The sequence below is a fragment of the Anguilla rostrata genome, chromosome 2, assembly GCF_018555375.3.
Source record: "Anguilla rostrata isolate EN2019 chromosome 2, ASM1855537v3, whole genome shotgun sequence".
Classification (NCBI taxonomy): domain Eukaryota; kingdom Metazoa; phylum Chordata; class Actinopteri; order Anguilliformes; family Anguillidae; genus Anguilla; species Anguilla rostrata.
Window position 1 is genome coordinate 51,945,994 of NC_057934.1, and position 9,987 is coordinate 51,955,980.

Consider the following 9,987-nt stretch of genomic DNA (forward strand, 5'->3'; position numbering starts at 1 on the left):
TATTTTTTTCTTAATCTGCTCCAGATTATCATCACAGGATTGCAACTGTCAAAACAATTTAAAAAAAATGAAATTCACTAATTCTAGAATGTTGCAATAATTTCATAAGCAACTGTTCAGACATTCACTCACTCACTCAGTCCCTCTTTGATTCACTCACTCATTCACTGAGAAACCTGTTACCCATTTCCCACAGGCCAAGAGCCCAGCTTGTTTTGCAAGTCTAGGTCTTATTTTAGTCAAAGTCAGCAGGTAGAAAATTGCAAGACCTTCATTAGAAGATAGGGGACAGCTTGAGCACAGGCCTTGCCAGCAGATTACTCGGAGGCAAACCGTAATGAGCTGAAATGGACCCTTGTCTCATTAATTGTTTTAATGAGTAAAGCTGTCAGTGAAGAATGTGGGCTATAGAATCCAGCAGAGCATTTTAAAAAGACAAAAATGCTGGTCGCTTTAGACAGATCCTAAAAGATATCTCCATAATGTAAAAAATAAATTAATTTTATGGTGTTATGTTCTAATTTGTCTCATTTTATGCATGCAACTGCTAAAAAGATATTCTTATAGGTACAAAGTTATTAAATGCTAAAATTCACTCATAGTTACTAATGCATAAGTTGCCATAGGCATATTTTAAAACTTTTAAGACAAGTGCAGGTTGATATAATCACACCATGTCCATTCAGTTAGTATCACAACAAAATGGTTGTTTTTCATTTGCCATTTTAGGCCAGTCTGTTTCTCATATATGAAGTTGAATGAGCCATCAATGCCAGGGAGTTCCCTCAATGCACTGAAGGAAATTGAACAGAAACTATGTGAAGATACAACAATAAACCTGTTTGTTTGTAATAACAGAAAGGCTGCAGGATCTTGCTAAGGAATGCCCAAAGTAAAAATATAGAGGTGCCATAGTGACATCTAGTGGAGAGTAGTGCCTTTGTATGAGAGGAAGTATTTATTTTTTTATTTATATATGGTTGCTCTGCCTTTATAGCTCTTCATCCTTTTAGACACTTCAAAGTTTGGTATATACACATGATTTTCCTCATGTAGCTTGTGCTTTGAGATGATTTATTGATATTGAACAACTGAAAAATGAAGATTGGCATGTTCAATATTTTATGCTAAATTAAATCTTGTTTAAATGTGAGGTGATTAATTCTTTTTTTTTTTGCTTTGCTAATTTTTGCCCTTTGTATTGTGAGTTTGGTATTGGTTACTTGACAAGTATTTGCGAGATGATTCAAGATGGTTACTAAATCATGTGACTTTATGACATCATTACTGTGAGAATTAAGTTTGAAGCAAAAAACCTGTTTTCACTGTGAAATGTTCAAGAAAAAGTGCACATTATAATTTTGCCATAAAATCAATAAGGGCCACTAAATCGCTTGTGCAACATGTACTACATGACCTGGGTGTATTGACAAAAAGAGGTGGCCTAATGACAAGACTGCTTATTCCTTGTATTTACTATTTGGATAACGACTGTTCAAAAGCATAAAAGGTTCAGCTTCAGCAGGCTTTCTGACACGTGGCAGTCATGCTGTGTGACAGAGCAGATTTTCCTTCACAATTTAGATACAGCACCTCAAAGGGATTGCATGAACTTTTATATGCTAAAATATGGAGTTGTTCAAAAGGAGCTGACATTTCAGTGCTGCACAGAAATTGGCTTATGAAATCCAGCATGGTTGCTTATCCATATAATTATGTCAGAGGCTATGAAGGCATCACATATCAAAGGCTACTACTGCCTGCATATGGGAAGAGTATGTAGTGGCGTTGGGCGGGGCTCAGCTCTCCTTCACCCCACCCGATTACCGTGTCACACCAGCAAACACCGTTTGCTAGTTTTTTTTTTGTTTTGTCAATGTCATGTGAAACAGATTTTCTTAAGAATCATATTTTACATACTTATAGTTTCTTAAAATGTTTCTAACAAGTTACTTGCAACTGGCTAGTTTTTACAATGGCTGGCATAGATGTGTGGTTTAAAGCAAGCAAATGCAGTTCAAGGAGCTCCAAAGCAGCTTGCACAGGACAATCTCCAGAGGTTGTACATGTATATATGTTACCTGGTTTAAAAAAACAAAAAAACAACAACATTCACCATACTTTTGGTTGGAATTATTTCCTGTGAGGCATGCACCATGAAACCACTGAGCTCGAAGAAAGATAAAGCTGCTGTATACGCTGCTTTATAACTACTTGAAGTGTGTATTCTCAATTTAATCACTAACACAGGAACACAACTATACCAGCCACTGTAAAGCCAGCAGGTCATCCTGAACCTCCAAGCTTCCAAAATATCCTTCTCTACTAACAAACTGCCTTGGCCAATTGAAATTATGCCCTAAAACTGAAATATTATTTTAGAAACTCCAAAAAGTGAACTATCATTTTAAGTGGGAAACAAAATCCTGAGTTGTGAGCACATTCAGAGATGCTCTTGTGGCCACGGGGTGTCAGCATTTATGCATTTCATGTGAAGCAGGGCAGGGCATTCCAACACAGCACAGCGGTATTCAGCCTGAAATGGCGCGCTCAAGTTTATTAAAAATTTATACATTTTCGAGTGATTTATACAAACACGTTCAAATTTGCTATTTTAAATATCAATGGGTTAGTGTATCTTCAAGTTTTGTTTTTTAAAAACTTCATTTCGTTTCATTTTTTTTTAAATAAGAGGGTATTTACTAGCTGGTTGCCCAGTACTTACTTGCCCATACTTGAAAAGTAAAGGAAGAGGCAAAAGCACTGCTGCTTAATAAGTTTAAACATGTGGGGGGCATGTGAGTTGTGTGATTTTCTTATTACTGGTGGCTCATATGAGACAAAATATCAGAATAAAATGTAGTTTGTTTGCAAGTTGTTTGCAGTTGCTGAGCTCACTAGTGCATTCTTGCTTCTTAACAATGTATTTGTATTAACTGTAGACCCTTTTTTAGCGTTCCTGTGTATGAAATAATGATGCAAAGATGGTGCTGACATCTTTCCAACATGTCAGTTCCTCAGATTTCTGCTCTGCTAGAGCTGCCCCAGTCAACTGTAAATTCTGTTACTGTGAAGTGCAAAAGTATAGGAGCAACAACAACTCAGCCGCAGTAGAGTAGAGGCCACACAAGCTCACAGAATGAGACTAAATTTTGGAGTATAGAACCAAATCAAGAGACAATATGCCATTCTCCCAAAATTATATATATTACACTGAGCGTGGCAGCGTTGGTCAGCGCTCCCATGTAAAACAAATGATTTTTGAACCTTGATATTTTTGCCATGTCAAACCCAATCTCAATGCCATTACATAGGTGGAGTACAATAATATAATTCTAGCTCATATGGGAATTGTTATTGTTATTGACTTATCAATATTAGCATTAGTCAAGCAATTATTACATGTTTAGTGTTGTTTGTTGGCTATGTAATAAAATCACTGCATGAAAGATATCATTGCTGCAACAATGATTGCATCACTTACTAACAATTCCTGGTAAACTGAACCATATCAATTCCTGATAATAATACAATAAGCCATTCTCTTTTTCACCTGAAGGCGTCCTCTGGAGTAGCACTCTGGTCAGGAAAATATGTTAGGGTGTATCGTAAAAGTTTTTGCATTAAGTAGCAGTTTACACAAGAGCCATGTGACCTTCTTACAACCACCCACAGTAATTAATATATTCTGTTGTCAAAAGTCACCAGTGCTTTATTTCAAAATAATGTCTTCCCAGGGAGTCTTACACTCAATGCAGAATGCTCATTTTTGATGGTATTAACATCAAATATGAATCAGGATTTATCCAGCATTTGGGGCTGAGCATTTCTGAGCCCACCAGGCACAGTCTCAAGCATCTGTATCCACTCAAAAAAAGATTTTAGTTGAGAAAAAACTTCCTCTGTGTTTTAATAATATTTAGAGCAATTCTGACTGGAAAAAAATAACTCCCAAGAATTATCTTTCAGAAGAGACCAAGATTGTGCCTGTACTCAAAAGGGTTCAGGAATAGTAACCATTTTATTTCGGGTATCTCATTTTCAGGCTTGCATTTAAAAGGGGGAGATACATTTGCCGAAAGGCTCAAAAGACAGGACATGAAATTGATAAGCCCTAACACTAACATCAGCCTGCTCTCCAACAAGGTGTATCAGCACAGATATTTGACAACTTCTACAGCCCCTGTATATGTCTACTCTACTTCAAACATGTACTCACCACTCTGTGTATATATATTCTATGTTCTCTAGTGTAATGTAATGATATCTGGCTTATATTTTGAAACATTTTGGATTCACAAATGCAAATAAAGTATTCTGAATCATCAGTGTTGGTCTATAAACCTTTCAACATTGATGATTTTGTTTTGGCCAGTTGCTCCCTTCTCTCAACGGACGTTTGATTGAACACGAAAGCCATATCATCAAGGTTGGACTGCTGTTGGTAGGGTCTCCCTTGACATTCACGCCTATGACAAGGTTCCAGATGTAAAATACAAGACACCGTCAGATCCTGCTGAAGTTTAGAAAAAAAAGACCACATGTAAAATAGGGAAACAGCATCCCAACAATGAAGTCAGCCTTTTGGATTTGGTGTTTGTCGACAAGCACCTGGCACTGGGCCTCTCCCATTAATCACTCAAGACTCATCCAGAAATGGATGCATGGCTCGAATACTTGGGCTCACTATGTGCATGACAGAAAAACAGGGCTTGCTTCTCCGGAGTGGAAAGAAGCAGACAAGTTGGTGGAGGATGCCATACTAATGCCACATAGTGTGATATATCTTAACACATAGCAATGGGACCAGAGCCAGATCTTGAGATCAAGAGTGACCTTTTCCACATTGGGGAACTTGTTGTACTGCTAGGAATCTCAGAGTGATACTGGACAACAAACTCTCCCTCTCTGAGAACATCACAGCAGTTTGTCAGGCGAGCAGATTCTTTCTGTACAGCATCCACAGAATCTGTCTTTTCCTCACCACCTACTCAACTCAGTTCTTAGTGCATGTGCTGGTTATCTCCCATCTGGGCTACTGTGACTCCCTCCTCACTGGCCTCCCTAAGGTCTGCCATAAAACCTCTGCAGATAATCCAGAATGCGGCAATTTATCTAATCTAAAACCTCCCCAGTTGTGTCTATTTAATCCTTGTTCTCATATCCTTCATTGGCTCCCTGTATCAGCTCAGGTCAAATTCAAAATCTTAATGCTTGCCTATAGGGCAGCTAAAAGAACAACTCTGATTTATCTTGAGAAGATCATTAGACCCAACAGACTAACTAGACTTTTCCATTCTGCCGCCTCTGGGTGCCTGGCCCCTCGCTCGCAGGGCACCTGTCTTTCCTGGTCACGTCTCATCTGGGCTCCAAGTGGAGAAATGAACTACCCACTAAGTCAGGGCAACAGAAATCATCTTCACTCCAGAACCATCTTCCAACAAAACCTGAAGACCCACCTCATCAGATTACACCATGGCTCCCCTAACCCCCTATAGTTTTATTTTCTTTTTTTGCTTTGGATTTGCTTCTGGAATAATGCTATATGTATGAATAGCTCTATAAAGACAAGTTTTTTGCCAGAGATATTTACTTTTGTAATAATACAAATAGTTGGTTTGTTAGGTTAATATTACAGTTATTCATTATAAATGGGCCTTCTGTATCTTCATGGTGATATCACACTTTTCTATTCCTGAGACTAACACTGATGTTCTCCACATCTGTTGCTCTGGATACGAGCATCTGCCTAGTGATTGTAATGTAATGTAATGACAGCCCTGGGTGACTGTGAAGAGTTACCAGAGGAAAACCTTGGCTCTGGTTGTCCATATTTGCTGAACAGAAATCCACAGAAATATATTGCGCTTGAGATGGTTCAAACAGGTGCTAATTAGCTTCAGTATTCACATAGACAAAGGTGGAGATGGAAAGATGGGGTGGGAAAAACTGGCTACTCAGCCCTGATGGCACATTTTTATTGGCTCTCATTACCATTCATAAATTGGCTTGGCTGTAACAAACACCATGATCAAATACAAGGATGATTGGGCTGATGATATATACATTTAATATCCCACTACTTTGAGGACACTTGCTCTAGACACCAAGGTAAAGAGAGGGGCACGACTGTCAACTAAGCGTTACTTAGTTGTGAGTAAGATTTCACACGCAGAGATGGTCAGAGAGACAAGAGGCCCAAACTATCAGTAAGGGTTGTCTGGAAATGTCTGGCTAAGAAACCAGTCTGGGTGGAATTTCAGCATATCTGATGTCCTGGGTGAGGACCTGCACATCTCCAGTGAAAACAAAAGAATATGAATTTGAGACAGAAATAATAGTGTTAAAGGTGTAAGCTAGAAAATGTTATGTTTGACTCTTGGCAGTGGCATGGAAATCAAGTACTGCCTGGAAAAAAATGTGGGCGTTTATTTGGGCTTATTCTGGCTGAGAGTGTATTTACCAAATATTGCACATGATCTGTCATATGGACAAAGTGACTGCAATGTCACTTATTGGCTTTCCATGGACTTGTGAAAAGTATTTTAAAGCCATGAAAGTGCAAGTTTCGTGCTGCTATGTTGCACAAATTGGAGTCAGAGACTTTCAGTAGGGAAAGGGGGGGGGGGGGGCTTATATGGTTATGAAGTCTGAGCACATTGATTTGTCAGCCTGGGGCAGAAAAGCCCATGACCTTGATGTCTACTTATCCCTCATCCTTACCACTTGCAGAGAGCGAATGCAAGCAAACAAGGAAAATGTCAGGCAGCTGCAACAAACATGATAAATGACATCAACATCAGGTTTCCATGAATACCCACAAGCTTTAGAAATTAAGATGTTGCTCAACCTAAAATGGAAACCTCAAATGAAAAATACTCCAGCCTGTTTGACAAATGCACGTTAGCAATGTCGATATTTTCTCTACATAAAATGCACTTTGCCGGTCGAGAGCATGTAGTTGTTACAAAGCTGTAATAAATTCGATAATGTGACTAATATGTATCGTGACATAAAAGTTCAAATGCATGTCAGATTATAAGCATCGACCCAAAGGCTCAGCAGGTCGAGCTTTATGGAATATACAGAACTGACAAGCTATCAGCCACATTTGACATGTCTTGCATTTGTCAGATAATGTTAGTCAGCTAGTCAAATGGTTTGGAAGCTGAAGTTGCTAACTGTATTAGGATATTGGGGTAGCTAATATAGCAAATAAGCATTAGCTAGTGATGCTAGGTCACAGTACGTAGGCCATATTTGCTTGCTGCTTATCAATTGATTTGTGTAAAGCAAATTAAAAATAGTAAAGAAGTGAGTAAAAAACAACTACAGAGAATGATTTTTAGAGGGTCAGTTACTAGGGCTGTAAGCTGAACATGCCATAATGAATTTAACATGAATGACTTGATTTCTAGTGATATGACATGCAATGTGTGTGATGGTAGTCTATGTGCATTAGCCAGCTTCACACAGATGAGAGGAGGACGATGGGTCAGATTGTCAAAGTCATTACTAAGCGTGTGAGAAAATATTGTCCAAATGACACAATCACTTAACAAATCAGTATGTGGGGAGACATTAGGCGAAGAGGAAACACCTATTGTGACTACACAAAAAAATGATTGACTTATTGTTTTGTCCGCATTGGTGCCATTGACTTATAATGAAGCTAGTGGCTGAAAGACCTACGCTGGAGCCAAACATGCTGGTGGTAGAGTGCAATGTCTCTCACCAAGACCAGGAAGTGAGCTTTAGAAACAGAGCCAGGACTGTGTCCGAATCAGCACACTTGATTATGATTGAGTATACCAGTTGAGTATTATTATTATTTTTTTAAAGCTGTTAAGTATCAGAAGTTCCTGAAAATTGAGTGTAAAAATGGCGGCTGGTGAGAAATCTTTTTTTGGGGGGGCGCAGTTTTGGGGAGGACAAACAAACTGAAGCAGCACTTCATAGATCAGCAATAAATAAATAAATAAATAAATAAATAAATCTAAAACAACACAACACACTGTAATGTTGCCTAAACACTGGCCAGCAGCACTACTTGAACATATTTTGCCCTCCTTAATAATATAAAATAATATGTAGAGATGACAAAATGCCCACTTCACCTACATCACCTAAAGTTACCAACAGGCAACAGCTCAATTTCTAAATATAAAACTACTAAAGTCATTTTTACTACTACTGTTACATTCTATGAAGTCATAAAAAGAGTAGGAAAATATTAGCTAACTACAAGGTCATTTATAGAGCCTTCTGCTGCCATCTGCTGGACAAAATGTGAATATGTGAATGCTGAAGTTTAAAGGAGGCAACAAAATTCACCAACCCACGTAATTACCCGGGATTATCGGAGCTCTCGCTCTCATCATGGCCACGCAAAGCCAACTCAAAGGCTCCACAAAATTTCACACAGTCTATTACTCTGGACAGGATGTGTCGATTATGTCACTTCTTCGTTGTGCCTTCTAATGCCAATCCTGTAGCCTTCATCTAGCTGTTCAGCAATTCTAAACCTGCCAAAAAAATGTAGTCTCATACTATTCTCTAGATGGCTGCGGCTACTTTCGTGCCGTTTGCATTTTCCAGAAAGATGTTATAGGTCTTGTACCCCCGTCGTTGTCCACAACGCTTCGGTTCCGACACTTGGAAATACAAAACAGGGAATTAATAGGCATTACTTACAACACCACATCCAGCTAGCCAACTCCGTTTGTCATAACAAGAGCGGGAGAAGCCCCGTGTGTAGGCTCGTCCTCGATCACTTGCCTGCTGCTGAATTTGTAAATCGGGTCGGTCCGGTCCAAGCTCCTTTATCCTCTTTTTTTCTTCCAGCGAACGCCTTGTGAAAGGGCGTTTTTATAAGGAAATAACCGAATTTTCTTTGATTTTCTCAGTTCCACCTGAAGTTGCCATCTCCTGAAAGTACTGGTCAGCTAGCTGAGGAGCAGGAGTGACAGTCGCGCATCCGTAGTTATATTAGCTAATGGCGGGTGTGAACATGAAAGATAGCGTCGAGAATTGTCCAATCACGTTAGATCAAAAAACATAAAAACAATACCAATTCGCTGACAATAAAAGTGTCTGGGGCGCAGAGAGCTGCGCCCCGAGGAAAATCTGAAGCAATCATTTAGAGAGCAGCCTCAGGTCACCTGCTTGCCAAAAGTTGAAGGACTTACACACTCATTTGGCCGGCGCCCTTCACCCAGGAAGTATATGTATTCACACAGAAATTAACCAAATACAATTTGATTTTGGAACCAATTTTTAATGAATGCTGACAGGCGCTGACAGACTAGGCTACCAGGCGCATTGTACGAGTAAACACTTTTTATTTTATAATTATTTTGCATTTAAGGGGGCGGCGCCCCAGCGCCCCGCATTAAACAACCACCACTGTCAGTATTTCTGCGTTTTCGCTAAGTAGGCTATCTTCAAGTTTGCTATTTAAGAAGTAAATTAACATTTTGTGGTCTCATACGTCTCGTTCCTCATCTACAGTACAAACAAACACAGACGACTGTGGGAAATTTAAATGCCGGTATTGCTGGGACTGCATTTAAATGTATGTATTTTATTTACTTTTTATAGTACATTGTAAAAAACTGACCTTGCACTGTTTACAGAATATCTTTGAATCAGCTTTATGCCCCCTACTGAATTGGAGTGTGAACTACATAGGTGTAGGACGCTTTATGACACTCCCATTGTATGGTTAGAATTAGGGTGGTATTTTTTGCATACTATCCATCACACACTAAACAATACTTTGAGGACACAGTAGTTAGGAGGCTGATTCGGACACAGTCCCAGTCTTGGTCCCTTGGAAATGACTGAAAAGATCAAATTGTGTGTTAAAAATGGCAGAGAATTAGCTTCATTTACAGGGTTTCTGGACTTTCTGTCTGATATTAGGTGAGGAGCTTGGTTATTTGGGTGACCCTCATAGTATGGTGCATAGTCCATAGTAATGCATAT